This window comes from Eucalyptus grandis, chromosome 6 (genome assembly GCF_016545825.1).
Source record: "Eucalyptus grandis isolate ANBG69807.140 chromosome 6, ASM1654582v1, whole genome shotgun sequence".
NCBI lineage: Eukaryota > Viridiplantae > Streptophyta > Magnoliopsida > Myrtales > Myrtaceae > Eucalyptus > Eucalyptus grandis.
The window spans coordinates 1,680,754-1,698,683 of NC_052617.1; the positions used below are offsets into that span (position 1 = coordinate 1,680,754).

A 17,930-nucleotide genomic window follows, 5' to 3' on the forward strand; every position below is an offset into this window, starting at 1 on the left:
TTACAAGAATTACCCTTTTCATTGATTATTACGGTTGGGCCAACTCCACGAAATAGCAATGAGCAAGGTCAAATCCATTGAGGCCAATTCCATAGGACTTAGAACTTATCCTAAAGAGAAAGATGAATATTATAAATTGACAAAAGAATTATTATTGGCAAATCCACACAAAAAAAATGTTACCAGTGATTTTCTGAAGTTATGAAGGGAAAATACGTTCCCAAGTTTCATTTTTCATGAAAAATAAGATAAATAACTTAGAGTTGATGCTATTAAGTTTTAGTGTAGGTGTTGTTTTGCAAAAAAAAGAAAAAAAATTACATAAATTGGTATTTGTGTGGACTCGTCGAAGAAACAATAAGATAACTTCGTTCAATTTGATAATGCTAATCCACACAATACCGACCAACATGCAGTATATCTTATATTTCACTTACAGTATCTATGAACAAAAAATCGTAAACTATCACTATTTAAAATAATATAAAAAATATAGGCTTTAACTCGTGCAATACACTGATATTTTGTTAGTGTTATAGGAATCTTTTTAAACAACTTCCACTTTAGCTTTCACTTCCCTCCAACATCGACACCGCCCATATCTACGAGCACATGTTCAGTAGTAGTGGAGGACACTTTAATTTTCTGCCAGGGATTTCTTCAAGTCAAAGATGCGACACATCTTTACGCTCCCACAAGTCATTAAATCTTGTCGTGACTCGGAAATTTTCGAAGTATGCAAACCATTCTTCAATTTAGATGAGAATTGAGGACATGGAAATGAAAGAGAAGAAGGCGCGCACCACAGTTATAAAACCAATGAATTTGAGTCTTTAAACTCAAAAAAAAAAAAAAATGCAATCAAGTCTTAAAATTTATTAAATTTGTATAATCAAATCCTTCAATTCAATCCATCTCCAATGTCGACCTACTTTTTTTTTTTTTTCCATTACTTTCCTAAGAAAACGTGATGTTCACCAAGCGTCACATGTGGAAAAAAATTGAAATTTGAAAAAGAAAAAGTGATAAGAAGATTTAAAAAAAAAGAATATGATAAAGGAAAAAAGACAACCATTAAAATAAATAAAAAAAGCTAAAGTAGAAATATAGGCTTCAATTCGTGCGTTTTACGTGTTAGTGTTATAAGAGTCCTTTTAAACAACTTCCACTTCCCTCCAACATCGACACCACCCAGGTCCACACGCACACGTTCAATACTTATGAAGGGCTTAATTTTCTGCTGGGGACCTCTTCAAGTCAAAGATGCGACTCATTTTTTCCTCCCACGCGGTCATTAAAGTTTGTCATGACCCATAAATTTTCCAAGTAAAGGTATGCAAACCATTCTTCAAGTTAGTTGTGAATTGAAGACATGGAAATGATAGAGAAGAAGGCGGGCACCAAAACCAATCAAGTTCTTTGTGGAAATTGAATGTTCAATAATAACGGTGGACACAAGAGCATATGTGGGAATCTATTTAGTTTATTGCGTGGTCCACGGATCATTTACGCTCAATGGATGTGATCAGTTACATTGTGTGGGCCTTATGTTGAATAACATATTTTATCAGTTAGAATGCATTGATTTTATATTTTTTGGGTCCATGTGCAAAAGTTATTGGAAATCTAATCCACAAATAGGAATAAGTGCACTAAGAGTTTAAATCTTGTTGTAAAAGTGCAATTGAGTCCTTAAACTTTCAAAAAAAATACAACAAAATCTCGAAATTTGTTGAATTGGTGTAACAAAAAATCTCAGTTAATTACGTCCTATTTTATTTACGAAAAATGCTCTCATGACATTTTTTCTATTACCTTATTAAGGAAATTTTGCGTCCACCGAGCTCCACATCAAGAAAACAATTTAAAAATTTAAAAAGAAAAAAGGAGTGCTACTCTAATTTCGTGGCGTCCACCAAGGCAAGGCAAAACCTTGCCTCGCGAGTTTCATCAAGCTTGGCCATGACCACCAACAGGCTTTTTCAAGATTTTGGCCGTTGTTGCTCTAATTTCGTCGAGCTTGCAGCCATTGCCACTTCAGCTTCCAAGCTTAATTGAGCTTTCTAGCCACAGGTAGTAGCTTCTCGAGTTTTGTCCTAAAGAGAAAGGTGAATATTATAAGACGGATATTATAAATTGATAAAAAAAAAATAGTATTAGCAAATGGACCGAAAAAAATAAAAGTTATCGGTGATTCACCAAAGTTATAAGGGGAAAAGAAACCGTTCCAGGTATCATTTCTCAAGAAAAATGAGATAAATAACTAAGATTTGATGTTATTAAGTTTTAGTATAGGTGTTGTCTTGCCAAGAAATATCACATTAATTGGTATTTGTGTGGACTCATTGAAGAAACGATAAGACAACTTCGTTCAATTTGATAATGTTGATCCACACAATACCGATCAACATTCAATATATCTTATATTTCACTTAAAGTAACAATGAATAAAGAAATGGTTAACTATCACTATTTACAATAATATAAAAAAAATATAGACTTTAACTTGTGCGATACACGGATATTTTGTTAGTGTTATAAGAATCTTTTTAAACGACTTTTACTTCAACTTCCACTTCCCTCCAACATCGACGCCGCCCAAGTCCACACGCACATGTTCGGTACTAATGGAGGGCACTTTAATTTCCTGCTGGGAACCTCGTCGAGTCAAAGACGCGACATATCTTATCCTCCCACGCGGTCACTAAATCTTGTCATGACGCAGAAATTTTCCAAGTATGCAAACCATTCAAGTTAGCCGAGAATTAAGGACATGGAAATGATAGAGAAGAAGGCGGGCACCACACTTGATTCGACCACTTTGACATAAAACCAATCAAGTTCTTTGTGGAAATTGAATGTCCAATAATAACGGTGGATGCAATAGCACATGTGAAAATCTATGTAGTTTATTGCGTGGGGCACGGATCACTTGTGCTCAATGGATGTGATCTGTTACATTGTGCGGGTCCTATATTGAACCATTTGTTTCATCAATTGGAAGGCATTGATTTTGTATGTTATGGATCCATGTGCAAAAGTTATTGGAAATCTAATCCACAAATAGGAGTAAGTACACTAAGAGTCTTAAACTTGTTGTAAAAGTGCAATTGAGTTTTTAAAAATTTCAAAAATGCAATCAAATCTTAAAATTTGTCGCATTGGTGTAATCAAATCCCTTGGTTCAGTCCATCTCATTTCACTAACGAAAAATACTGACTTGACCTTTTTTCTATTGTTTTTCTAAGAAAATGTGACGTCCATCAAATGCCACATTAGGAAAAAAATTAAAAACTTTAAAAAGAAAAAGGGATAACAAGATTTTAAAAAAATAATAAAATAGGATAAAGGAAAAAAGTACAAGCATTGAAACAAATGAAAAAGCCAATATATATATGCTTCAACTCGTGCGATTCACGGATATTTTGGTAATGTTATAAGAATCTTTTTAAACAACTTCCACTTCCCTCCAACATCGACACTGCCCAGTCCACACGCACATGTTCAATACTAATGGAGGACACTTAATTTTCTGCTGGGGAACTCTTCAAGTCAAAGACACGACACATCTTTTACTCCCACGCAGTCATTAAATCTTGTCATGACCTGGAAATTTTCCAAGTATGCAAACCATTCTTCAAGTTAGTTGAGAATTTTTTTTTTTTTGGTCAGTCCTACTCTATTCCTACTCTACACTCACTCGCAGACTTGTGCCCTGCCTCTTGCAGGGCGTGGGAGGCGCAATCCACGCTCGAAACTTACGCGTCCCTACCCCCCATCCCCCCTGAGAAGATGGGGATTTGAACCCCTCACCTCCCCCTTCCATGTTGGAAGGGTGGCCACTGGGGCGAACCCCCAGTGGTTAGTTAGTTGAGAATTGAAGACATGGAAATGATGGAGAGAAAGGCGGGCACCACAGCTGATTCAACAACTTTGACATAAAACCAATCAAGTTTTTCGTGGAAATTGAATGTTCAATAATAATGGTGGATGCAAGAGCATATGTAGAAATTTATTTTGTTTATTGCGTGGTCCGTGGATCACTTGCACTCAATGGATGTGATATGTTACATTATGTAGTCACTTGTTTTATCATTTTTTTTTTGTCAGTATTTTTGTCGGTTGAAAGGCATTGATTTTACATGTTCCAAATCTGTGTGAAAAGTAATTGGAAATCTAATTTATAAATAGGAATAAGTGCACTAAGAGTCTTGAATTTATTGCAAAAGTACAATTAAGTTCTATACTTTCAAAAAATGCAATCAAGTCTTAAAATTTGTTAAATTGGTGCAGTTAAATCCCTTAGTTAACTCTTAAATCCCTTAGTTAACTCTATCTCATTTCACTAGTGAAAAATACCGATGTGATTTTTTTCAATTACTTTCCTAAGAAAATGCAGTGTCCACCAAGCACCACATCATGAAAAAAAAAAAAATCGAATTTTAAAAAGAAAAAAAGAATAACAAGATTATTTAAAAAAGAAAAAAAAAAAAAGAAAAAAAGGATAAAGGAAAAAAACAAGCATTAAAATAAATAAAAAAGCTAGAAACTTTTGTGGAAAAGAGAGAGAGAGAGAAAGAGGGAGGCAAGGCGTTGCCTCACGAGTTTCTTCAAGCTTGACCATGAGAGAGAGAGAGAGAGAGAGAGAGAGAGAGAGGCAAGACCTTGCCTCATGAGTTTCTTCAAGCTTGACCACGAGAGAGAGAGAGAGAGAGAGAGAGAGAGAGAGAGAGGAGAGAGGCAAGACCTTGCCTCACGAGTTTCTTCAAGCTTGACCATGACCACCATCTTCCAAGCTTCTCAAGATTTGGGCCATTGCTGCTCTAAGTTCGTCAGCTTGCATCCATTGCCACTTCATTTTCCAGGCTTATTTAAGCTCATAGCCCACAATTTGAGCTTGCCGCCATGGCTGTTCGAGATTGGTCTAGCTTCTGGCCATGGACCGTAGCTTGGCTCAAATTTCGTTAAGCTCAGCCATGAGCACTCTAGCTTCCAAAATTCTTCAAGCTCGTAGTCACAGCCAATCCAGTTTCGTCGAGCTTAACCATGGCTGGGAAAGCTTCATCCAGCTCGATTATTGAAATAATTTTTTAAGATAAACTGAAGATGAAGAACTTAATATTAATTCTACGTTGGTTTGATTTTTTTAGCAAAAACGTAATTCATGTATTTCCTCCAATTTTCAGAAAAAAAAAAAACATGATAGATTGAAGCACGCTCGATTATTACAAGAGTAGTAAGTTCTTTTTTTTGCTTTTTGAATTATCAAAATCAAGAAGTTGGGTAAAGTGTTGGGACTTTTTGATTGGCTGTGGAATTACTTCCTCCTCTGTCTTCTTGTCGTTGTCGTTCTTCTTTTGTCAATTCAAAACGAATTAAATTCAACCATCATTTAAATTATTTATGCAATTGTATTCTATTATTAATTTTCATTCTTTAAATTTCCGTATTAGGGAATGTAACAGTGATCTTATCACGTCCAGTCTTTAAGAGAGTTCTTTTCTATTTATTTTATCCAATCATCTCATGTGAATATGAAAAATAACTGATGAGAAAGAGATTGGCAATGATATGCAAAATAAAAACGAAAGCTTTATGAATATTAATTGTCTTAAATAGTTGTTGATGTTCAATTTTTATTTGTATTTTTCTTCACAATCAATTCATAAATTTGCTCGATAATGTGAAAAAGATGTAGGTTTTCTAGAAAATTCTCTCTTCGAGAAAGCTAATATGTACAGTAGAAAAATTTAAAAAGAAAAATTTAGTGCTTTTTAAATATGCTTCGTATTACCCACTTATTATTTTTAAGAAAACATATACATGATATTCTTAATTTTGGCAACTTCTTCCAACATAGAAATGAAAAAAAATAAAGAAAAAGGGGGAAAGTGAATAACTTTAGGTCCACCACTTTAAACTTTAGTGAGATGATTAAGGGCAATTTTATCTCTTTTTATCAAATGGGATGGATTTAGGCGCATGGAAAGTTGAGAGGACATAATACCTCCATAATAACTTTTAGAGTTAATACCCTGAAAAATCCAAAACTAATACACATGTGAGAAATTTACCTGGAACTAATGTTTTGACCACCAAAAACTCTAAATTAATACATTTTGGACAAATTTACCCCAAACTGAAACACTTTTGATAAATTTATCATTTGTTAGTTTTTATTAAATTTTACAGCTAAGTTTGATAATATGTAACAGTTGACTAATATACTAGTTTGAGATTTTACTCTTCATATATTATAGTTGTACAATTTTTGTGGTTTTTTGTAATACTAATCCAATTTAATGGAGGAGATTTATCACAAATATATCATTTTAGGATTGTTTGGGGTCGAACAAATTAATTTAAGGTACTTTACCAAAAAAAAAAAAACAAATTAATTTAAGGTAAATTTATCGCAAATGTACCAATTTGAGATTTTTTATGATCATTTGGAGTACATTGTTACATGTATACCAGTTTTGAGTTTTTCATGATCAAAAAATTATTTTTTAGCAAATTTGTCATATGTGTACTAGTTTGGGGTTTTCCAAGGTATTTATTCTAACTTTTATTGAATCTGGATTATTTAAATTAGAAAAAAAAAATCCAATAGCGGTGATTGCTTTGACGTGCCATAGATTCTGATTTAAGTGGGGTTATGAAGCCTACAAATCCAATGTCAAAGGCTTATTGAGGACCCTAATGACCTCAAATGAAGAAGCCACTGCCGTTATTTTTTTACCCAAAAAACTTCACTTCTTTCCTGGGCTTTGGGCTGTTTCCAGAACACTCCTCAAGCCCATTTCCTGTAGATTTAATTATTTATGCGCTCTACGTTGAGGCTCAAACCCCCTCGCTACCTTGGACTTGCAATGGTTCTTGGAGTACTTATGGCACGCAAACATTCTTAGAGGCGTTACTTTTGCCATTAACATGTTCAGTTCACAAAAAAATGGCATAATCCTAGAGTATATAATAATAATTTCCTACACAACATATTAATCTTAAAACTTATTTTTACAAATTCATGTTTCTATTTTATGTACATAATTATGCTAATAAGCAATAAAAGAATATAAAAAACAAAAGCTCCGCACATCTTATTTCTAATATATAATCATTCAAATCATATTGCTAAAAAATCTCTCTTGCAAGTACCAGCTTCACTTCTTCCCATTCATCCACCCAAGCAATACGAAAATACCCATCACTATATTCAAAATGTCATAGTGAATTTGATGCTATACAAGTATGGCAGTCAATCTTCTTCTATCTTAAATTATAGTATTGAATGCACTTTTGAACATCCCATGACTTCTGAATGTCAACTTTGTCGAACAAGATGGGATTTTTTTTTTTTTTTGAACTTCAAAAAACAAATTTGTTTCGTTTTAGAAGAACTATATAATAAAAAAGAAAGAAAGGAAATAATAAAAAAAGGCTCCAATTCGGTCACAATTGAAAGGGCCTTGTCTAATTTGCACAGCCCAGACTTGATCCATAATAACAGCCTAGGCCATACCAAGCCCATCATCAGAGGAAGCCTCAGCTCAGAGATCAAGCCCATTAAAACCACAGGCCCATTAAGCCAGTCCGATTCTCTCGGGGTTATGTAGCTTCTCATGGTGATTCCCCTCTCCATAGCCCTCAGGCCATCAGTGGCCACCGTCAATCGTCCATCACGGGTCACCGACGCACGCTGTCGTCGCAGAGAGCACATACCCAAAGAACATAGTAGGGGCACAAGGGGAGCTCGGGAGAGAAAATTCTCTCTCATAAAGTCGGTCTTCGGAGGATTCTCCATATTCATTCCCTCCAGTCATGTCAATTACAACCATCGGTAGCTCCCTCATCGCCACCAGTTCCACCATCGTGAAGAGGCTCTGTCCGCCCTTAATTCAGAACCATCGTTGCCGAAGTACACAATCTTTGTCTCTCCCTCCCTTTGACGGTTCTAGGTCTCGGCATTACTGTCCATTACGATCTTTGTCCTTCGGGCGATCATCAATCTCAACCAGTGACGGCTCTGGCAATGTATCCCTCTCCTATGCTCTGTTTTTGGCTTAGCCGATCATATTTCAGTGCATGCCTGTCCTCCTATTCGTCGATTTTGTCTCTGATAATGTTTAAAATGAACACCTCACTCTACACTCCTAATCGATAATTTGTTAAGTGTTCTGTCCCGAGCACTTCAAATTTCATGTTCATCAGGCGTCCGATGTTTTGCTCAAGTGACTTCAGTATCGATTTGCTTCTATTATTAGTCAATCTGAGAGTATTCCAGTGCGATTTGCATGGTTATTAATTGACGCTTCGACCCTAAGGTATGATTACTGATTTGTTACTTGCTGGTGGAGAACCGTCATGCATGAGGCCAGTCCAATCTCGGTCATTCTGTAATTGGCGTCAAAGCTTTGATTGTCTGGTTGCTTCTGTACATGTTGAGATCTTGGCTCTTGCCTTGAGTTTATGTACACCGGATTTGTTTCCCAAGAGAGAGAAGGCGAATGTGAATCAGATTATTCGAGAGAGTTCGAATTTGACTTTTCTGGTTCGTTGTTCCAAAAGAGCATATGTCGATGATTAACCAGCCTTGTTTGACTTCCTTACTTTGAAATTCTAGTGTGTCTGAAAGAGGGAGGATCTGTCTGAATAGGAATTGATTAGGGTTTTAGGGATTTGTCAGTTTTTCTGATTGTGCGGATGGAGTTGAATGATGTTGGAACTCGAATGTTTTGGATATTATGGGAATGGAAATATGCTGGAGGTGTCGAAGACTACTTTGTTGCATCTCTTCTTCGTGGCTGTTTGGTGGACAAATCTTGCTTGATCAGTCTTTTCGATGTGTGAACTTTGGCTAAAACATTCGACTTATTAATGTCCGTGAGTGCTTGTATTGATGTTTTGGCCTGACGACATTGCTTGCTCTTCTTCTTCTTCTTCTTCTTGCTGAATTCTCTTCCGCTTTAAAAAATTAATATTAAATATAAAAGGATAAGAAAAATGGGTATATATATCTAGGGACTATAATTATGCAGGCCTCTTCTTCTTCTTGCTGAATTCTCTTCCGCTTTAAAAAATTAATATTAAATATAAAAGGATAAGAAAAATGGGTATATATATCTAGGGACTATAATTATGCAGGCCTCTTCTTCTTCTTCTTCTTCTTTTGAGTTTTACTTAGTGATTATCTTTTAATAGGTAGTTTTCTTTAGCTAAAAATAGATTTTGACTTGGACTTCAAAACTAGATTAAAACTTAATGTTCTTCTGGTGTTGTATCGAAATAGTAGGTGCCACAAAATGAATTACTTGAGTTTGTGGCATTAATTGCAAACATGTCAAATTAAACTCAGAAAATTTATTTCGTTGGAGTATACAAGGGTCTTGCTTGCCATTTTCATTGCTGCTACATTTTAGGAGCCGTAACTTGACAGTCGAATGGATAGCAAAGGTCATGTATGATTGGATAGCATGACGGGTCAAAGCATTAATAGAAATTACCTTTCTTTTTAAATAGAAATTAAATTGTTGGATGATGAAATGAAAGGTTTCTTTCAACAAAAATAAAATAGAAATTAAAGATGCAATGCATCAGAAAACCTTCGTCTGTTTCTAGTAGTATAACATGGATTCAGTCCAATGTCAAGAGATACTCATTTTTCAAGGTAGCTTCGTCTATATTAAGAAAAAGTTCACAAACTATTTTCGATGCAGGTAGCTTCGTTTGTATTAAGAAAAAGTTCACAAACTAATGGATAGATGCTCTGAAAGTTGATATCTGCTAAGATTTTTTAATGAAATTAAAGTGGTAAATAATTTTTATAATAAAGAGTCGCTTATTGGGTGTCAAATTGAATTTGAAATACATCAACTTAAACAAGTGAGATAGTTGTTCAATTAAGGCTTTGCCTATTCACTTCTACCATTTTGGCCTACTCTTTCCCATTGGCAAACATGATTGAACCATTTTATGAAAATTATGATCCAAAGATTTGATAGTTTTTGTTTATTTATTAATGTAGTATGGATAAAGGGCTAGTTATTTGGTTTCGTAAAAATAATGTAGAGCTCCCGTATAAGTTCAGGACGAGATGAGGGAGTATTAATGGAAAGTGATTTACAAAATTTGATGCGTGGGAAGAGGCTTTGGACTTAGTTTGTTCTACTCTCTCTACTAGTACACGAAGACCTATTTACATAGGCCACTTCCACCGTTATGGTGCATCCGAATATCTCCGCTTCATCAAAAGTGTTTTATTTCTTTTTGGCTCTAGGCCACACACTTCACCAACCACAAGTAGACTAAATTCTTACAGACATTGCCAGAGGGTCCTAGATTTTTTTTTAAATAAAAAAATTGATCAGATTTTGACAGATTTATTGATTATAAAGATAGTGAGTTTATTAAAGTTATCGATTGATTCGATGGCATAATTTTATTTAGATATTTTGTGATTTTCTTAAAGGTACCAATTCAAATCTTAATCGTCACCGTCAACTAGCAAATCTATCTTATTAAAAAAAATTTAGTATAACTAACATTATCCCAAAATATATAAGTAAATGGATTAAGTTTTGTATGGATAATAAAAATTAAGAACCTTGATTTTCTTTTTAGTTAAATCTAGCGAAAAACATTTTGATTTAGCGTTGAAACTTTCAAATTTTTTATTACCTGATTTCTTAATAAATTCCCAATAAAACTTGCAAAAAAAAAATCCTTTTTTCACAAAATTAAAAAAAATCTTAAATCTTAATCTTGAAAAAGATATATCAAGAGATACAAAGGAGGCGCTGATATTGGGCCAAATAAGGCCTCCAAGATTTCTTCATCTTCTTCTCCGATCGGCCTACCAACAAAAGCGAAAGGCCTCCTCCTGTGAGTTCTCCACAGAAAGGGAAAAGGCCACAGCGAGAAAGAGCGAAGGAGGAGAGGAAGAAGACCAAAATATTCAGCAGAAATCGATAAAGAAGCGACCAGCGAAAGAGCAGGAGGAGGAGGAGATGGAGAAGGAGAAAACAGGAGTGATGGCAATGGGGGAAGACGATGGGCTATTGATTCTCACCGACACTTCTACTTCTCATGTCACTCGCTCTGCTTGAACATCCAGTTGCTGCGGAGGGACAACGTCGGCATCACGGTACGCTCTGGCGTCGTTCCGGGAGCTGCCGGAGTACGTGAAGGACAACGAGTTCATCCTCGGCCACTACCCGCGCCAGCTGGTGGCTCGCCGAGGCCGCCCTCAGCTTGTTCCGTTGGCACAACGAGACGCTCGCCGTCTCGACGTAAGGATGGATGATGTGTTTTTAGTTCGACTTGTTTTTCTTATGCGGGGCCATCTTTGTTCATATTTTCTTTTTGAGTTCATTTTTATCTTCTTTTTTTTTTTTTTTGTGATTTGTGGTTTTCTCTTTTGCGTCCTGTGTGTGATGCGGAGCAGGCATTTGATTGGGACGTGCCTCAGGTGGCGGATCTTCTCGGCCTATTCTCAAGGTGCGTTTTGTGTCATTCAATCCTATACTTGCGTGAACATTCTGGTGAGCCTCGACCATATCGAATGGAACACATAATTTCTGTCGGAGTGGGAATCATAGCTATACATTTATAGTGAGAAATTTGTCAGTAGCAGTTCGATCTGTGTTGATTGTCATAGCTCGATTTCACGGTCTCAAGTGTAATCTGAGATGAGGCTTGTAGGTGCAAGTTATGACTCAAACTCACTAGAGAGCTTGCTGAATTGCTCATTTGGTGAGGATGTTTGAATTACCTTGTTTTGATTAAATCCTCCATAACCAGCTTAAAATTGTCAAATTTCACAGTCACATTCGCTTAGATATTAACTACCTGTTCATTAGCAGAAAGGCACTCTTGGTATGTACAAGTCAATGTAGTATTGTGATATTCGTGGCTTGTTACTGAGCAACCAGCCATTTTCACGAGCTGATCTTTCTCGCAACTGGCCACCAAAATTGCCATTAACCTTTATTTTCTTATGGTGCTGTATCGAAATTGCAGGTGCCATAGATGAATAACTCAAGTTTGTGAAATTTAGTGCAGGCACAAAAAATTAAACTCCGAAAGTTTGTTTCACAGGAATGTGCAAGGGTCATGCTTGCCAATTTCATTGCTGCTAAGTTTCAGTGGTAGCCTGACAGTCAAGACAGTCTTTGTTCAAAAAGCAAGTGCAAAATTAAGATGGATAGCGAGGGTCCTCTGTGATTAGTTACCATGATGGAATCAAAGTATTAATACAGATTTCTGTTCTTTTCAAGTAGAAATTAAAGATCCAATCCATTTGAAAATCTCTCTGTTCCTGTTAATACAACATGGATTCAGACCACTCTCAATGGATAATCATTTTCCGTGCAAGTAGCACAGTGTGTGTCAAGAAAAATTTCACACATGGTGGACATTGTAATAAACTATTGCACTGCTGCTGAGATTTTCTGAACCAAATCATAGTGGTAATAGCTTTTATAGTGAAGAGTAGTTTACTGGTTGTCAAATTGAATTTGAAAGTGTCAGCTTAAGCAAGCTATATAGTTATTCAGTTTGTGCTCTGCCCATTCACTTGATATGCAAATCCACTTGTGCAGGTCAAACTCTGGCAGACAGGATTGAACCATTTTCTATAAATTATGATCTGAAGATTAGACTCCGACTAGTATTTTCATAGATTAGGTAATGGCCTGATATGCTAATCCACTTGTGCAGGACTAATATCTCTTACTCAAAGGAATTGCTTTTGGTGAGTGGCATGCCAACGATGTTTCATTCGACTTATGAAAGGAATGCTGTCTTTTGAAGTCTACAGATGCATCTAACGCTATAATTTTCAGGGTACAAATTTTTTGGTGAACTTGAATCATATATCAGAAGAAGGAATGAAGATCAGTTCACTCCATTCAGCTGCAACACAGTGGCCGTTCTGTCTTCTTTGGCGGATCCATGTTCTGCCTCTTCTCGAGCAGCATTTGACCCCTTTTCTCATGCCACTCACACTGCTTGAACATCCAACTGCTGCGGATGGACTATGTCAGCATCACGGCCATGATCATCACCTCATTCTTCCCCCCAATCTACTACATTTTCCAGTGTGAGCCCCATTGGCAACTGATAGGTAGAATAACAGTGATGGGGATTTTCACTGTCGTGACACTGCTTGCCCCTTCTCTTTCTTCTGGGAAATTCCAGGCATTGCGGGCGATGTTCTTCTCGTCCATAAAGGTTTTTCGGTATTGTACCTGCGATCCATGCCTTCATTGTGAATTGGAGCAATCCCCAATGCCCGATCACGCTTGCTTATGAGTCGGCCATGGCATTGTCTTACATTACAGGTACTTTGTTTTATTTTAGCAGGATTCCTGAGAGACTAAAACCAGGTTGGTTTGACCTCGCTGGTCACAGCCATCAGATATTTCACGTCTTCATGATCATGGGTGCGTTGGCTCAATATGGCGCTACTCTGTTGCTCTTACAGTGGTGGATAGAGTTGGGCGTGATAGAAATGTGTAACAATACTAAAAAAATTGTTAAAATTCGATCCATTTCAATTGAACAGAGTGTGAGCTATTTGCTGGGGTTGTGTGAATCAAGAAGCCTCAAGGCGAAATGGCGCTCCATGACAGAGGAGACAACTCCATTTATAAAGAAGTGAAATGCTCATTGTATTTGTTATATTTTCTCATTTTCCATGGATGATTTGATTTACAATGTGATCATATGTGGGTAATAATATTTTCTGCTTTCATCTTATTTTTAGCTGTTTGTAGGGTTGTTGCTCCATAATTTTAGTTCTACTATTACTTTTCCTTTTTCGCTAAAGTGGCCTGCTGCCACCACCACCACCACCACCACCACCACCATGAAAATAGTTTGAAAAAAGCTAAAGCCGGAGGATGGTGAATTACTTGGTCCTTTGTGTCGTGAATTTTAAGAGGTTAAGTCGTGGACCAATACAACATATGGAACTACTAAGAGTCTCTACCTAATAGAGTTCGGGAAAAGGCAAATGATGTAAGCAGATAGAATTTGCAGACATGGAATTTGCTCAAGCCTATTTGCAATCTCTGCATCTATCATTGCTCTGTGATAAAAAAAAAAAAAAATGTCCGAAATAAGTACGAGCTATGAAGAATTTGGAAGTCCAAGAAGAAGCCGACGTTAGTAAGAAAAGAAACTCAAATGATCTAATTTGCACCTTTAGCAATGCTGCTAAATCTCAAAGAAGAATCAGCTACGTATTGGCAAAGACAGTTAACAGCTGATCTGGCTTCACAAAATCAGCCACTTCTATGGTGGTCAGGTGTACCTTACAACATGTCATCGAAGTTAAGTCCAAATATGTTTGGAACGCATTATCAAATTGTTTACGATTTGTAGTTAGGTTCATAGAAAGGGAGGCAGTAAGGTATGCTAGCGTACTGTAGAAATTCCCAAGGAAAATAAAAGAAGCACTTGTCAATCTGTGATAACAAGTCACAGCCATAATTTTTCTTTTTTATGGTTATTGTATCTCTGACCACAATGATCTTTCCTTCAGTTCATAACCCAAAAAAAAAAAAATCTGGTGATACTCATTACCAAATTCATAGGGAAAGATGGAAACTATGACTATCCAATCATTTGACGTGCATAGTGAAGAATCAAGATGTTTAAATACTTGCAACCACAAGCTTTGCTAAGGAAACGATGGGATATTTGCTTACAGACAAAACCGAATAGTAAGTTGAGACAGGAGTTTAGTAGAGAAAATAACAGTGGAGAAGAAGACGACCCCAACAAACAAATACTACCATGAATGATCCTGCAAAACTCAAGAAGGCATCTTTCTAGGACTCATCCTCTCGGTCTCTGTGCCTTCATCAACAGTTGACAGTGTCCTTGGACTGTGATTTGAGCTATGGGTTATCTTCGTAACTTGCTTCATTGAAAGCTCCAAATTGTTTATTTGTCTGGTGTCTTGCCTAATGGAAGTGTGTATAGCTTTGTTAGTTGTGTGGGAATCTGACCAATTAACTTGTTGTAGGAAAGGTCCACACTCTCTATATTACTTAAATTGAAGAATATTTCTAGAATTGATCCTGTCAAATTATTATGCGATAGATTTATGACATATATTTCGCTCAAATAACCGATTTCTAGAGGAAGAGAGCCCATCAAATTATAGTGCGAGAGATCCCTTCCAGACACTTATCCTAGAATATTGACCTTATAAGACTCCAGTCTACTTTGACATGAAAGGTCACTTGTTCTAGTTCATCCAAAAAAAGCACTTGCGGCTCTATCACCATGGGAGAAATGATAAGCTGAGTTTGCCTCGTATTGGTAGAGTTGCCAATGCTCAGCATTTTCACTCAACATATCGAATGTCCTATTAGATACCCCACCATTTCCAAATATCAAATGTTCCCAACAAGAAGGAACTTCCCCCAAAAGGCCATTATAAGAAAGATCCACCATGCTTATCTTCGTCATCTGACGAAGAGCTAGACTAATTGAACCTTCAAAGTGGTTTCGTCCAGTAGAAGATACTTCAAGTTCCAAGGCAAACTAATCCAATTAGGCATCTCCCGTAGATACGTGTGACAATGGACGAAGCTCTAGAAAAAAACCAAGGAAAAGGCCTAGTAAGCTCATGACTTTGTAGATGCAAGAATCTCATAAATGTAACATTGGCACAGCAGGGTATGTTTGGACAGAAATTTGTTAGTCCAAAGGTATAAAACAACGAGAGAATTCAATTTGTAGAAGCTCAATGATATAAGTTTCTGACAACATCAGAAATTCCAAAAATTGGATATCTCCAATCCAATTTGGTATTGGCCTGGACACTAAATTATAACTAAGATCCAAAATCCTTAAATCTTAGCTATCCAAAATGCCAGGTGACATATCTCGATGAATTGGTTGTCTTTTAGAGGATTATTTCAACCTTATCAAGTTAGTAGTCTTGGTAGCATTTGACCATGCAAGTTGTTGCCTGACATGTTTAGTATAGAGAGGAGATACAATCTATGGCTGGTTCTCTGGCATTTGCCCCATGAAGCCATTGTTCAACAAATCTAAGGTCATCAACGACTTCATATCGTCTATTGATGGAGGGATTTTTCTTCCTATTGAGTTCCTTGACAAGTTCAGATACAAGAAATTTGGAAGGATGAAATCAATCTGAGATGGAAACACTCCTTTAATCCTTTTGGCAGATGCATCGAACCAACACATATGGACAAGATTTGACTTGGTTGGCAAATAAAAAGCACCTGACAAGTTGTTGCCAAGTTTCACTTGACGAGAATCGCATTATTTTTGCAATAGCCAATATCATTTCCACTTAACTCTACATGCACACTAGCCAACAACACTTCATGTTTTTCTGTTGAACTGTTGCATTACATCATTGCCTGAAATATTGTAGCTCAGCATTATGTGCTCAGTTTTTTTTTTTTTTTGCATAGCTCGACCCAAATATCTTCTGGATAAAATAGGTCGACCCTTGACAAATGTTCCACGTTGGTTTAGTTTGAAAAGACATTAAGGTGATGAAAAAAGAAACGCTGGCACAATCATTAGGTGCATTTGTTTTGTGGAAAACTTTTCTGAGAAACCTTTTCCTCATTTTCTGATGTTTGGTTCGCTTAGAAAAATGAGTTAATGGAAAATGCTTGCCTAGTCAAAGTCAATGAAAAATGTTTTCCCACAAAAACTTAAATTCTAGAAAATGATTTCCCCTTTAAAGAACTGGAAAAACTGGAAAATATTTTAGTCTTAGGGTCCTTGGTTAAAAAAAATTTCCTTATAAAAATAATTTAAAAAAATCAGTTTTTAATTATTTTAAAATTTTCAATTTATTTTTATTATTTATTTTCTTTATTTTATTTTCTTTTTCTTTCTTCTTCTTCCTCCTTCTTCCCCCTTCTTCCTCCACCAGCGACAATTGGCCAAGGCGCAAACTACGAGCTCTAGGCTTTGTGGATCCAAGCAAGCTCGAGCTCGGCCAAGGTCGATGAGCTCGCAGCTCGCCCAATCCTGGCTAGCTCGGGCTCCATCGAGGCTAGCGAGCTTGTGGCTCACTTGATCTCGACGAGCCGAAGCTGTGGCCGTTGCCAACCGGTAGTGGCGGAGGAAGGGAGAAAAAGAAAAGGAAAGAAAAAAAAAAAAAAAAAAGAAAAGAGAAAATTTTAAAAATAATTAAAAAGTCCATTTCTAAAAAAATAATAAAAAAAAAGAGAGAAGTAAAATAATTAAAAATTTGATTTTTTTAAATGTAAAAATTTGAACTTTTCTTTTTGTATGAAATTAAGTCATTAGATTGAAATTATTTTCCAATAATATCCAAATAGCAAAAGTCATTTTTAGTCATATATCACCAAACAAAAGAAAACTAACTATATTCTTGGAAAATATTTTACCGGAAAACATTTTTCTATATCATTGAGTTTTTTGAAACAAATGCACCTTGAGTTGATACATATGCAGAAGACAATCATTCTTAAAATTTTGCTAGTAGAGTCAAATTTATCCTTCAAGCAATTTTGCATTAAGTATTGGATAAGCTTAGTTCTCTTGTTGTAAATCTTCATCAAGCAGTAAGCACAAAAGTGGGCTCAGGCTGCTGGGCAGTGGTCCTGCAATGCAAGCCTTTATTGTCCAATTGGAGCAATTCCCCCACACCTAGTCCTTTATGTTAGTAGGATCTTGTTGAGATGCTAAAATCTGGATGTTTTAATATTGTTGGTTAGACCATTAAATAATTTACATCTTGGGTAACATTTATAGGAATTTGTCGATGCTAGATACATTTCGCTTGTGAACTAAACTACTTTCTCTCAATTTATAGCCAAATAAAAATGCCTTTATATTAAAATTAGCCCGATAAGGAATACAATAGGAACACTCTAGGAGTCAAGCATTCAAAATGCATAATA

At 36.2% G+C, this 17,930-nt stretch overlaps 1 pseudogene; it reads left to right on the forward strand.

The window, feature by feature from the left end:
- The first annotated feature begins 8,703 nt into the window (after nucleotides 1-8,703).
- Nucleotides 8,704-13,748, forward strand: LOC104440509 (annotated as a pseudogene).
- The last annotated feature ends 4,182 nt before the right edge of the window (nucleotides 13,749-17,930 follow it).